At 32.8% G+C, this 14,690-nt stretch overlaps 1 long non-coding RNA gene and 1 pseudogene across 2 annotated transcripts in view; both read left to right on the top strand.

Annotated features, from left to right (window-relative positions):
- Positions 1–4,778, top strand: part of LOC309647960 — a 675,074-nt gene extending 670,296 nt beyond the window's left edge. The window contains exon 2 of the long non-coding RNA XR_014256417.1: positions 1,988–4,778. This is a non-coding gene — a long non-coding RNA (uncharacterized lncRNA). The remainder of the gene's footprint in view (positions 1–1,987) is intronic.
- LOC309647939 (thioredoxin reductase-like selenoprotein T pseudogene) overlaps positions 1–14,690 on the top strand; it is a 481,034-nt pseudogene that overhangs the window by 409,803 nt on the left and 56,541 nt on the right. The window lies entirely within an intron of this gene.

Below are 14,690 nucleotides of genomic sequence, written 5' to 3' on the forward strand. Positions count from 1 at the left end.
CCTATTTGTAGGTGTCGTGATACTATATATAGAAAATCCTAGAGTCTACCAAAGTGCTATTAGAAAAAATAAATGAAGAAAACTAAAATACTAATTTGAAAAGATACATGCACTCCTATGTTCATAGCAGCATTATTTGCAACAACCAAGATATGGAAGCAACCTAAGTGTCCATCCACATATGAATGGATAAAGAAAGTGTGATACACACACACACACACACACACACACACACTCGGAGTGGAATATTACTCTGCTATAAAAAGAATGAAATTGTGTCATTTCCAACAACATGGATGGACTTGGAGTATATTATGCAAAGTGAAATAAGTCAGACAGGGAAAGACAAATACATTATGGTGTCACTTATACCTAGAGTCTAAAAAAGTAAAACAAATGAATATATATGAGAAAATGGAAATAGTCTCACAGAGAGCAAACTAGTGGTTACCATTGTGGGGAAAAGAGGGGAGAGGGACATAATAGGGGTAAAGGATTAAGAGATACAAACTACTACATATAAAATAAATAAGCAACGAAAATATATTGTACAGCACAGTAAAATACAGCCATTATTTTATAGTAACTTTAAATGGAGTATACTTTATAAAAATATTGAATCATTGTGTTGTAAACTGAAACTACCACAATACTACAAATCAACTATACTTCAGTTCAAAAATAGATGAATGCAATCCCTATCAAATTACCAATGACATTCTTCACAGAATTAGAACAAACATTTGACAATTCATATGGAAACACAAAAGACCCCAAATAGCCAAAGCAATCTTGAGAAAGAAAAACTGAGCTGGAGAAATCAGTCTCCTCAACCTTAAACTATACCACAAAGCTACAGTAATCAAGACAGTACGGTACTGGCACAAAAACAGAAATATAGGTCAATGGTACAGGATAGAATGCCCAGAGAAAAACCCATGCACATATGGTCACCTAATTTATGACAAAGGAGGCAAGAACATAAAATGGAGAAAAGACAGCCTCTTCAGTAAGTGGTGCTGGCAGAACTGGACAACTACATGTAAAAGAATGAAATTAGAACACTCCCTAACACCATACACAAAAATAAACTCAAAATGGAGTAAAGACCTAAATGTAAAACTAGACACTATAAAACTCTAAGAAGGAAACAGGAAAAACATTCTTTGACATAGACCACAGCAAGATCTTTTCTGACCCATCTCCTAGAGTAATGGAAATAAAAACAATAATAAACAAATGGGATTTAATTAAACTTAAAAGCTTTTGCACAGCAAAAGAAACCATAAACAAGACAAAAAGACAACACTCAGAATGGGAGAAAATATTTGCAAATGAAACAATGGACAAAGGATTAATCTCCAAAATATACAAACATCTCATGGAGCTCAATATCAAAAGACAAATAATCCAATTAAAACATGGGCAGAAGACCTAAAGAGATATTTCACCAAGGAAGACATACAGATGGCCAAGAGACAAATGAAAAGATGCTCAACATCACTAATTATTAGAGAAATGCCAATCAAAACTACAATGGGATATCACCTCATGCTGGTCAGAATGGCCATTATCAAAAAATCTAGAAACAATTAATGCTGGAAAGGGTGAGGTGAAAAGGGAACCCTCTTGCACTGTTGGTGGGAATGTAAATTGATAGAATCACTATGGAAAACAGTATAGAGGTTCATTAAAAAACTAAAAATAGAACTACCATGTAACCCAAGAATCCCACTATTGGGCATATACCCTGAGAAAACCATAATTCAAAAAGAGACATGTACCAAAATGTTCATTTCAGCACTATTTACAACAGCCAAGACATGGAAGCAATGTAAATGTCCATCAGCAGATGAATGGATAAAGACGATGTGGCACATATATACAATGGAATATTACTCAGCCATAAAAAGGAAAGAAATTGAGTTATTTGTAGTGAGGTGGATGGACCTAGAGTCTGTCATACAGAGTGAAGTCAGTCAGAAAGAGAAAAACAAATACCATATGCTAACGCATATATATGGAATCTTAAAAAAAAAAAATGGTACTGATGAACCTAGTTGCAGGGCAGGAATGAAGACATAGACATACAGAATGGACTTGAGGACACGTGGTGGGAGGGGGAAGCTGAGGCAGAGTGAGAATAGCATCGACATATATACACTACCGACTGTAAAATAATTAGCTAGTGGGAAGCAGCAGCATAGCACAGGGAAATCAGCTCTGTGCATTGCGATGAACTAGAAGGGTGGGATAGGGAGAATGTGAGGCAGTCTCAAGAGGAGGGGATATGGGGATGTATGTATGCATTTGGCTGATTCACTTTAGTGTACAACAGAAACTTACACAGTATTGTAAAGCAATTACACTCCAATAAAGATCCATTAAAAAAAATAGAGCAATATTAGAAATGAAAAAAAAAATAAAGACGTAATCATGTTCTCTAGTAATTCACTTCTATACACACACTCACTCACAGATACACACACAGACGTACACACACAAGTATACTATCCAATAGAAATGATATAGAAAAGCACTGAACTAACAAAGGATTGAGTTAAGGTTTTTAAGGCAAGTCAGGGAAATCTTCATAGAGGACATAATGATTAGTCTGGATTTTATAGGATGAATGAATATGTGCCAGGTAGACAAAATGGCTAATACTTTCCAGAAAAGAGGGGAAATTTGTTTAAAAATATGAAAGAGAATAAGTTGTTCTGGGGACTGCAGGTAGTTGGTAATCATGCAGAACTTCTGGAGAAGTAGTAACCAGAAGTCAGAGTGTATATGCTTTTTCATATAAAAAAAAATAGTATTTACTTTAGGAAATCTGTCTGTGTACGTTTGTGTGTATATCTACTTGGTCTAAAATAGTTAATATAGTGCCTATAATATTCAAGAGGGAGTACTGAACCTTTAATATTGAAAGAATCTGGACATTTTACTGGAAGACATCAATCGTTAGTTAAGGGCATCTAGATATTCATGTGATCAGTTTCTTACAAACTATTTTGTGTATAATTAGATTTCTTTTTTTTTTAATTGAGATATAATTGACATATAACATTGTGTAATTTTGAGGTGTACCATTTCTTGGTTTGATACATTTATATAGTGCAGTACGACTGATGCAGAAGCATTAGCTAACCCCTTTATTATGTCACATAATTATCATCTCTTTTTGTGTTGAGGATAATTGATATCTAGTCTCTTAGCAACTTAGCAATCTTGAAGTTATAATACAGTATTGTTGACTATAATAAATATGTTGTGCCTTAGATATTTAGAAGTTATTTATCTACCAGGTGTAAATTTATACCCTTCAACAATATCTCCTCAATTTCCCCGCACCCCATATTTTGGTAACCACTTCTCTACTCTCTGTTTTTACAAGTTCAGATTTTTCATATTCACATATAAGTGATATCATACAGTTTTGTCACTCTCTGTCTGGCTTATCTCACTTAGCATAGTGTCCTCAAGGTCAATCCGTGTTGTGCAAATGGCAGGATTTCCTTCTTTCTCATGGCTGATTAATATTTCATTGTACATATATACCACATCTTTTTTCTTTCATTTGTTGCTGGACAAATGTTATTTCCATATCTTGTCTATTGTGAATAATGCTGTAATAAACATGGGTGTGCAGTTATCTCTTTGAGATACTGATTTTGATTTCTTTGAATATATAGTCAGGAGTGGTATTGCTTGATCATATGATCAATTTTTAATTTTTTTTTAAGACCCACCATACTTTTTTCCATAATGGTAGTACTAATTTGCATTCCCACCAACAGTGGGTATAAGGGTTCTGTTTTCGCTACATCCTTCCTAAGATTCGTTATCTCTTGTCTTTTTGATAAAAGCCATCCTAAGGTGTATGAGGTGATATCTCATTGTGGTCTTAATTTGCATTTCCCTGATGATTAGTGATGTTCAACTTTTTCCATATACATATTGGTCATTTTTATGTCTTCTTTGGAAAAATATCTATTCAGATCCTTTGCCCACTTTTCATTTGGATTATTTGCTTTTTTGCTCTGGAGTTGCATGGATTCTTTATACATTTTGGAATTAATTCCTATCAGATGTATATTTTGTGAATATTTTTTCTCATTCTGTAGGTTTTCTTTTCAATTTATTGACTATTTCCTTTGCTGTGAATAATCTTCTTATGTAAGATAGTCCGACTTATTCTAGTTCTTGTTGCCTATGTTTGGTGAGTTATTCAAGAAATTATTTACTTGGACAAACTTAGTGTTTATTAAAGGAAAACTATTGTAAACAAGGAACAAATTCAGATCTTGGGGAGAAGTGAAAGCCACCAGAGCATAATCATATTATCACATTCTATTCTTCATCAGTCATAACTCCATTTTCATCACTTAGCCATGCTGTTCCTAAACAGAAATTTTAATATATATATTTTTTATTTTTAAGAATGGTAGCATGGGGACTTCCCGGGTGGCACAGTGGTTAAGAATCCGCCTGCCAATTCAGGGGACAAGAGTTCGAGCCCTGGTCCAGGAAGATCCCACATGCCGTGGAGCAACTAAACCCATGAGCCATAACTACTGAAGCCCGCGTGTCTAGAGCCCGTGCTCAGCAACAAGAGAAGCCACCACAATGAGAAGCCTGTGCACCGCAAAGAAGAGTAGCCCCCACTCGCCACAGCAAGAGCAAGCCCATGCGCAGCAACAAAGACTCAAAGCAGCCAAAAATAAATAAATTAATTAATTAATTTAAAAAAATCCCACAATGTTATGTGTCTATTATATCTCAATAAAACTGAAAAAAACTTAAAAGCACTAAAAAAAAAAAAAAAAAGGAAAGAAAAGAATGATAGCATGTATAAAGGGTAAGTATGGATATTTAATGATATCTTTGATACCAACCAAAGTCAAATGGACAAATAAATGTTCTTAAAATATTTCAGTTAAAAGTTATAAAATATGTTATAGCTTGTACAAATTTTGAGTTTGGAGAAAAGCAACAGAATGTAATAAAGTGTACTGACAAGTAGAAAAGCATTTAACTCTCAATATTTAATTTAGAAATCTCTGCACCATTATGAAACTTATGTGGTATTTAAAATATTATTTGTTCACATGTTAGCTACTACCTGCTAACTATGTATTCCTTTTTTCCCTCTCTTAAACTAATAACAATAACTTCATAGTTTTTGAAAGATTTCACTGAGACAGAGTATTTTACAGGACTTTGTGATATCTAAATTTATAAACAATATTTTCTTTTATTTTCACTCATGCATAGTAAATTCTGGCACATGGTAGAAATTTATTACAAGTTTTTAAAGGAGTGAATGAGAGTATGTTATTATCCTGCTGCTATTGTGTCATATTAGCATATATTATGAATCTGGAAAAAGAGTAAGAGAAGAAAAAGGAATCTGATAGATAATGAAAGCCCTCAGTTTTCATAGAATCACTGTTCAAAAAAGCTAAACTTCAAGAAATAAACATTGGCAGGTAATATATAATTACACAATACTATTAATTGTTCAAAGTATTAAACAGGTGTTCATGGAGGAAAGAAAATATTTGAATGTCTTGGTAAATGTCTTTTAAAAAATGTTTTAAATACTCTAGCAAAATAAAGAATGGGTCATGGCTCCTCTCAATATTCAGCTTTTATAATCTTGTTTGTTTATATCAGATATTTTAAGGCAAGCTACCAGATGGTGAAATCTACCTGTATACATTATTTCATTATCTGACAATGAGTAACCATCATTATTTTTTTGATATTATATTTAGTCATTTTTGCTTTTTCAAATATAAAGGCTAATAGACAATTTTTCACTTCTTTTAAGAAATTTCAAGTCACTTTTATTTCCTTCTTTATGCTTTTCAGTATTTTTATGATAATAGTTATTTATTTTTATATTTATAAATATTTTTATAGGACAAAACATTGATATGAAATTACTGAGAGTTCCCACATACTCCCTCTCTGACCCCGTTTCTCCTATTATTTAAATTTTGTATTAGCATTGTACTTTTGTTATGATCAATTAAGTAATATTGATACAAATATTAACTAAAGTTAATACTTTACATTAGGGTTCACTTTTTGTATTGTACCTTCTATGAGTTTTCACAAATGTATAATTACACATGTTCATTATTTCTGTATCATATAGAATAACTTCACTTCCCTAAAAATCTCCTCTGTTCTACCTGTTCATCCCTCCCTCCCCCTAAACCCCTGGCAACCATTGATCTTTTTACAGTCTCCATAGTTTTGCTTTTTCCAAATTGTTGTATTATTGAATTCATACAGTATTTAACCTTTTCAGATTGGTTTATTTCACTTAATGTGTTTTTAAGGTCCTCGATTTTTTTTTTTTTTGTATTTCTATAGATTTTTTTCTTTTTGTTGATGAATAATACTGCATTGTATGAATGGATCACACTTTGTTTACCCATTCACCTATTAAAAGACATCTTGGTTGCCTTCAAGTTTTAAAAATTATGAATAAAATTGCTATAAATATTTGTGTGCAGGTTTTTCTGTGGATATAAGTTTTTAAGTTAGTTGTGTGAATATTTATGAGTGGGTTTGCTGGGTATTATATCTTAGTTTTGTAAGAAACTCCCAAACTGTCTCCTCTTTTATGGAATGCTTTTCCCCCAACATCTTATAAATATACATGTTCCAAATATTCTTCTTCACTCCTCATACACTGTTCCTGGGAAACTGCATATACATAAATGACTTCACATAATGCTAAGAGGCTCATAAACAATCTCTAGTGAGTAGCCTTACCTGACACTTAAAACTCTGCATGTAATTATCAAATATATTGTATTAGATTTTCTACCAAACTTACCCCTTGATAATGGCACTGCTATCCTCGTGTCAGAAACAAGCCAGGAGCACACCTGCTACCTGGCAATAATTTTTATTCCTCCTCCTTCCTCATCTCCCTTAACTGATCACTAAATAAGATGTGTAGATACAAGCTCTTAATTATCTATCTTATGTGTATGTTTTTCTCCATCATTGTTTATATTATCTCAATAATATTTTTAAATGTTTATATTTTGCTCAAAATTACTTTATAGTTCCTCATTGTCTTCAAAGTAAAATCACACTTCAGCATATTTTATGCAGTCATATTTGATATTTTTCATAATACTCATTTCCTAGCATGGCATCAATTATTCCTGATACACAGATGAACATTTAACTCTTTAAATGGACTCTCAAGATAAAGTTTTCCACATACTCTTCTCACAGCCAGGTATGACTTTTCCTCCTCTTTACCTATTTATTGAAAAAAAGTCTTTATTTCTATAAAAATTTATACAAACATTGTTTCTTCAATAAAATCTACTCTGACTCTTAAAATAGTTCTCTAGCATTTACACTATAATTTTTCTAATCGTGTACTATTGTGCTAGAGTTAACCATGTATTGTCAGTTTTCCTGACTCTTTGTCATGCTGAAAACACCTTGAAGACAAAGATTTCCCCTTTTCAATTACGTAGATCCCAAACAACCTAAACAATGCCTAACAGGTAGCAAAGGCTCACTAAATATTTGTTGTATGAGTGACAATATACTATATAATGACTGAAGGGTTTGAACCAGTTGATTTTTTAATGTCACAAAGGAACTTCAGCTTTAGGGAAGGTCAGCTTATTATATTCTTATCTTGTAAAGAAAAATAAAGAAAAATGCATGTAATTAGAAAAGAATACTTTGAAGGATTTTACCCTTTTCTGGTGTGAAAGGACAGAGATGATATGTACTTACACTTCATACAACTTGTGAAAGAGAAGATATTTCTTTCATAGACAGAGAAAAATGGGACTGGTTTCTAAAAATTTTAAAAAAGAAGTAAAAGAAATAAATCTATATATTGTCACTTTGTGAAATGACATGAGTAAAAAGAAGTCTAAGAGAAAAAAAAATTTATCAAAATAATTAAATATTTAATACAATGTCCCCAAACAATTTTATAATTTCAATGATAGTTCAAATAAGAGATATATTTCAGTGAGTAATACTTTATCTCTGAACATATGAAAATAATAAACATTAAAAGGCAATGTAGAGTGTGATTTTTTTTTTCTTTTTAGCTGAGTTTACTTATGTTTTTGCACTAACTTTGCAATTTATTTAAATTTTTTTACATAGGCTAGTAGCATATCAAGTCAAATGAAAAACATTTTAAATTACTAGGCTCACACAGAAATTTTGCCCATCTATGGATTGAGATTCTATTTAATGTTTGCTAAATGTATCTTTTACAGCAGTACATTTTGATGAATTAATTATCAATGTGCTAATAAACAAAAAAGATATTGTCCTTCCAGAAGTACCAGGCACATAAGGAGGAATAAAGTACAATCTTGTATGTTAAGTCTGCAGTGAAAAATGATCTGCCAAATATTACCAAATTCAACTACCCCTGCGGAAAACATATGCCTCTTATCTAGTGAGCTTAAGAAGACACACTTGTTCGAATAGAATAGGGAACTGAAAAACAAATGAACAAACAAAACTTGTATCAGTTAAACATCCATTAAATGTCCTTGAAAAAAATGCTTGAAAAAAAAATTTTAAATAATTTTTTGGAGTATAGTTGCTTTACAATGTTGTGTTAGTTTCTACTGTACAGCAAAGTGAATCAGCTATACATATACATGTATCCCCTCTTTTTTTGAATGTCCTTCCCATTTAGGTCACCACAGAGCACTGAATATAGTTCCCTGAGCTATACAGTTATACAGGGAACTATAAGTTCTCATTAATTATCTGTTTTATACATAGTATCAATAATGTATACATGTCAATCCCAATCTCCTGATTCACTCCACCCCACCCTTGGTGTCCATACATTTTTTCTCTATGTCTGTGTCTCTATTTCTGCTTTGCAAATAAGGTCATTTATACCATTTTTCTAGATTCCACATACATACATTAATATATGATATTTGTTTTTCTCTTTCTGACTTACTTCACTCTGTATTACAGTCTCTAGGTCCATCCATGTCTCTAAAAATAACTCAATTTCATTCCTTTTTATGGCTGAGTAATATTCCAATGTATATATGTACCACATCTTTATCCTTTCCTCAATTGATGGGCATTTAGGTTGCTTCCCTGTCCTGGCTACTATAAATAGTGCTGCAATGAACAGTGGGGTGCATGTGTCTTTTAAAATTATGGTTTTCTTAGGGTATATGACCAGTAGTGAGATTGAAAGTTGATAGTTTCAATTGGTAATTCTAATTTTAGGTTTTTAAGGAACCCCCATACTGTTCTCCATACTGGCTATATCAGTTTACATACCAAGAGGGTTCCCTTTTCTCCACACCCTCTCCAGCATTTATTGTTTGTAGATTTTTCAATGATGGCCATTCTGATGGGTGTGAGATAATACCTCACTGTAGTTTTCGTTTGCATTTCTCTAATAATTAGTGATTTTGAATATCTTTCATATGCCTCTTGACCATCTGTATGTCTTTTTCAGAGAAAAGTCTATTTAGGTCTTTGGCCCACTTTTTGATTGGTTTGTTTTTTTTTTGATATTGAGCTCCATGTGCTGTTTATATATTTTGGAGATTAATCCTTTGTCAATTGCTTTGCTTGCAAGTATTTTCTCCCATTCTGAGGGTTGTCTTTTTATCTTGTTTACGGTTTCCTTTTCTGTGCTAAAGCTTTTACGTTTAATTAGGTCCTATTTGTTGATTTTTGTTTTCATTTTCATTACATCAGGAGGTGGGTCAAAAAAGATTCAATTTATGTGAATTTGTGATTTATGTCAAAGAGTGTTCTGCCTATGTTTTTCTATAAGAGTTTTAGAGTGTCTGGCCTTACATTCAGGTCTTTAATCCATTTTGAGCTTACTTTTCTGTAGTGTTAGAGAGTGTTCTAATTTCATTCTTTTACATGTAATTGTCCAGTTTTCCCAGCACCACTTACTGAAGAGGCTGTCTTTTCTCCAATGTGTATTCTAGCCTCCTTTTTCATAGATTATTGACCATAGGTGTGTGTGTTTATCTCTGGGCTTTCTATCCTGTTCCATTTGTCAATATTCTGTTTTTGTGCCAGTACCATCCTGTTTTGATTATTGTAGCTTTGTAGTAGCTTTGAAGATTATTGTAGCTTTGAAGTCAGGAGACTGGTTCCTCCAGCTCTGTTTTTCTTTCTCAGTATTGCTTTGGATATTCAGAGTCTTTTGTGTTTTCATACAAATTGTAAAATATTTTGTTCTAGTTTTGTGAAAAATGCCATTGGTAACTTTTTAGGGATTACATTGAATCTGTAGATTACTTTGAGTAGTATAGTCATTTGTACAATATTGATTCTCTCAATCCAAGAACATGGTATATATCTCCATCTGTTTGTGTCATCTTTGATTTCTTTCATCAGTATCTTATAGTTTTCTGTGTACTGGTCTTTTGCCTCCTTAGGTAGTTTTATCCCTAGGTATTTTATTCTTTTTGTTGCAATGGTAAATGGGATTGTCTCCCTAAATTATCTTCTGATCTTTCATTGTGAGTGTATAGGAATGAATGCAAGAGATTTATGTGTATTAATTTTGTATCCTGCCACTTTACTAAATTAATTGATTTGTTCTAGTACTTTTCTGGTGGCATCTTTAGGATGTTCTATGTATAGTATCATGTCATCTGCAAAGAGTGATAGTTTTACTTCTTTTGCAATTTGGATTCCTTTTATTTATTTTTCTTCTCTGATTGCTGTGGCTAGGAGTTCCAAGACTACGTTGAATAACACTGGTGAGAGTGGACATCCTTGTCTTGTTCCTGATCTGAGAGGAAAAGTTTTCAGTTTTTCACCACAGAGAATAATGTTTTCTGTGGGTTTGTCATATATGACCTTTATTAGGTTGAGGTAGGTTCCCTCTATGCCCACTTTGTGTAGAGTTTTTATCATAAATGGGTATTGAATTTTGTTGAAAGCTGTTTCTGCATCTATTGAGATGATCATGTAGGTTTTATTCTTCAGTTTGTTAATATGGTTTATCATACTGATTAATTTACTATGAAGGATCCTGGAATCTCTGGGATAAATCACACTTCATCATGTTGTGTGATGCGTTTAATGTGTTGTTGGATTTATTTGCTTGTGTTTTATTGAGGATTTTTGCATCTATGTTCATCAGTGTTATTGGCCTGTAATTTTTGTGTGTGTGTGTGATATCTTTGTCTGGTTTTGGTATCCGGGTGATGGTGGACTCATAAAATGAGTTTGGGAGTGTTCCTTCTGCAATTTTTTGGAAGAGTTTGAGAAGGATAGGTGTTAGCTCTTCTCTAAATGTTTGATAGAATTCACCTGTGAAGCCATCTGGTCCTGGGCTTTTGTGTGTTGGAAGATTATTCATCACAGTTTGAATTTCACTGCTTGTGATTGTTCTGTTCATATTTTCTATTTCTTCCTGGTTTAGTCTTAGAAGGTTGCACTTTTCTAAGAATTTGTCCACTTTTTCCAGGTTGTCTATTTATTGGCATATAGTTGCTTGTAGTAGTCTCTTATGATCCTTTGTATTTCTGTGGTGTCAGTTGTAACTTCTCCTTTATCATTTCTAATTTCATTGATTTGAGTCCTCTCCCTTTTTTTATTTGATGAATCTGGCTAATGGTTTATCAATTTCATTTATCTTCTCAAAGAACCACCTTTAATTTTATTGATCATTGTTATTGTTTTCTTTGTATCTATTTCATGTATTTCTGCTCTGATCTTTATGATTTCTTTCCATCTATTATTTTTTTTTTCTTTTTTTATTGTTTCTGTAGTTGCTTTAAGTGTAAGGTTAGGTTGTTTATTTGAGATTTTTCTTGTTTCTTGAGGTAGGATTGTAATGTTATAAACCTCCCTCTTAGAACTGCTTTTGCTGCATCCCATAGGTTTTGGGTTGTCATGTTTTTGTTGTCATTTTTTTCAAGGTATTTTATGATTTCCTATTTGATTTCTTCAGTGATGTTTTGGTTATTTAGTAGCATATTGTTTAACCTCCATGTATTTTTGTTTTTTACAGGTTTTTTTCTCCTGTAATTGATTTCTAATCTCATAACATTGTGGTTGGAAAAGATGCTTGTTATGATTTCAATTTTCTTAAATTTCCTGAAGCTTGATTTGTGACCCAAGATGTGATCTATCCTGGAGAATGTTCCATGTGCACTTGAGAAAAAAGTGTATTCTGCTGTTTTTGGATGGAATGTCCTATAAATATCAATTAAATCTATCTGGTGTAATGTGTTATTTAAGGCTTGCGTTTCCTTAGGAATTTTTCTGGATGGTCTTTCCATTGGTGTAAGTGGGGTGTTAAAGTCCCCCACTATTATTGTATTACAGTCAATTTCCCCTTTTATGGCTGTTAGCATTTTCCTTATCTCGAAGTGCTCTTATGTTAGGTGCATAGATATTTATAAGTATCATATCTTCTTCTTGGATTGATCCCTTGATCATTGTGTAGTGTCCTTTATCTCTTGAAACAGTCTTATTTTAAAGTTTATTTTGTCTAACTTGGGTAGTGCTACTACAGCTTTATTTTGATTTCTATTTGCATGGAATATCTTTTTCCAACCCTTCACTTTCAGTTTGTATGTGTCCCTTGGTCTGAAGTGGGTCTCTTGTAGACAGCATATATACAGGTTTTGTTTTTTTATCCATTTAGCCAGTCTGTGTCTTTTGTTTGGAGCATTAAATCCATTTACATCTAAGGTAATTATTGATATGTATGTTCATATTACCATTTTCTTAATTGTTTTGGGTTTGTTTTCGTAGGTCTTTTTCTTCTCTTGTGTTTCCCACCGAGAGAAGTTCCTTTAGCATTTGTTGTAAAGCTGGTTTGGTGGTGCTGAATTCTCTTAGCTTTTGCTTGTCTGTAAATCTTTTGATTTCTCCATCAAATCTGAATGTGATCCTTGTTGGCTAGAATAATCTTGGTTGTAGGTTTTTTCCTTTCATCACTTTAAATATATCCTGCCACTCCTTTCTGGCCTGCACAGTGTTTGTTGAAAAATCATCTGATAACCTTATGGGGATTCCCTTTTATGTTATTTGTTGCTTTTCTCTTCCTGCTTTTAATGTTTTCTTTTTCATTTATTTAATATTTTTTAGTTTGATTAATATGTGTCTCAGCATGTTTCTCCTTGGGGTTATCCTGTATGGGACTCTCTGTGCTTCCTGGATTGGGTGGCTGTTTCCTTTCCCATGTTAGGGAAGTTTTCAAATATAATCTCTCAAATATTTTATCAGACACTTTCTCCTTTTCTTCTTCTTCTGGGACCCCTATAATTGGAATGTTGGTGTGTTGAATGTTGTCCCAGAGGCCTCTGAGACTGTCCTCATTTCTTTTCAGAAAATGTTTTAAATTAGAATGAAAATTGAAAATTGAATATTTTAGTGCTCTGGGGAAGTTGGTTATTTACACAAAATTTATTCCAATTTGAAGTGTAAATTAATAAATTTCCTCTGGTTAATTTTGTTGACATATATTTACGTACATACATTAAAAAAATCTACCTATATAATATCCTTTTAAGTGTTGGTACTAAATTTTAATTATGTGTTCTAGAGAATGGCAAATATTTTCTCTAATGCTTCAAATACTAAATATTTCAGACTTTGTGGGTCATTCAGTCTCTGTCACAATCACACCTCTGTTTGTGGAACATGAAAGCAGACATAAACAGTTCCTAAAAATCAGGTGTGACCATGTTCCGATAAAATTTTAGTTATAATAACAAGCAGTTGGCAGGATTTGGCCATGAGCTTATAGTTTGCTGACTATTTGCATACATTTTTAAATGTTCACTGGTGTGGGGACTAAATCATCCTCAGTTGAGAAGCACTGTTCTAAAGAGACCTGGGTCACTGCAGTCATGGTTGCCTGTTGTATTGTAGTCTATATATTTAAAATATTCCATATTTTAAAATAATATATGTTTTAAAGGTGTGTTCTCTGATTAAAAGTGTATGGAGTTTAGTGGAACAGAAAACTCAGACAATAAGCACCATGAGGGCAGGAACTCAGTAATTACTATTTATCATTCTAGCTGTAGAAACTGACAGAGTGTGCTATCAGTAAACATTTGTCAAAAAAGTAAATGAAGAAAAGTTTACAAAAATAACTACAATAAACAATGTAGAGCTATTTGCCAATTATTAAGTTACTATCTTATTTTCTTTAAACACGCTTTCTGTACTCTCAGACTTGCGAAGCATATTTTCTTAGGTAAGATAGCTCCCTTCTAAGTCTCTGCAATAGATGGTGATAGAAGCTAGAAGTCTGAAAGAGAAAGAAAGGAACGTATCATTTTGTTGTGGTCTGTTTCCTGTTTCTGTCACCATCACCTTAGCAGAGCTCAGTGATGGTTATCCTAAACATGGCACTTCATTCTATTAGTAGCAATCTCCACAACATTTATGAAACCAGAAACCATAGAACCCAATGTAGAGGGACCTTCTCCTCAGACATCAGAGTTAAAGTTTGAAAGACTTTTCCTCTAAATTTCTTAAGATTTAAAAATTCCAACCCCTTTTGTTCCCCCAGCATTAGAGATGTAGCTGTTCCCAGTAGCTGCCTACCTAAGAAAACACCTTCATGTACCTTTTTTTGTCTTTTAAATTCTTCAATATCTAGTTAACAAATATTTATATTAAATTATCTTTTCTAAAGTGACTGC

The sequence above is a fragment of the Balaenoptera physalus genome, assembly GCF_965194825.1.
Source record: "Balaenoptera physalus genome assembly, chromosome: 18".
Lineage (NCBI taxonomy): Eukaryota > Metazoa > Chordata > Mammalia > Artiodactyla > Balaenopteridae > Balaenoptera > Balaenoptera physalus.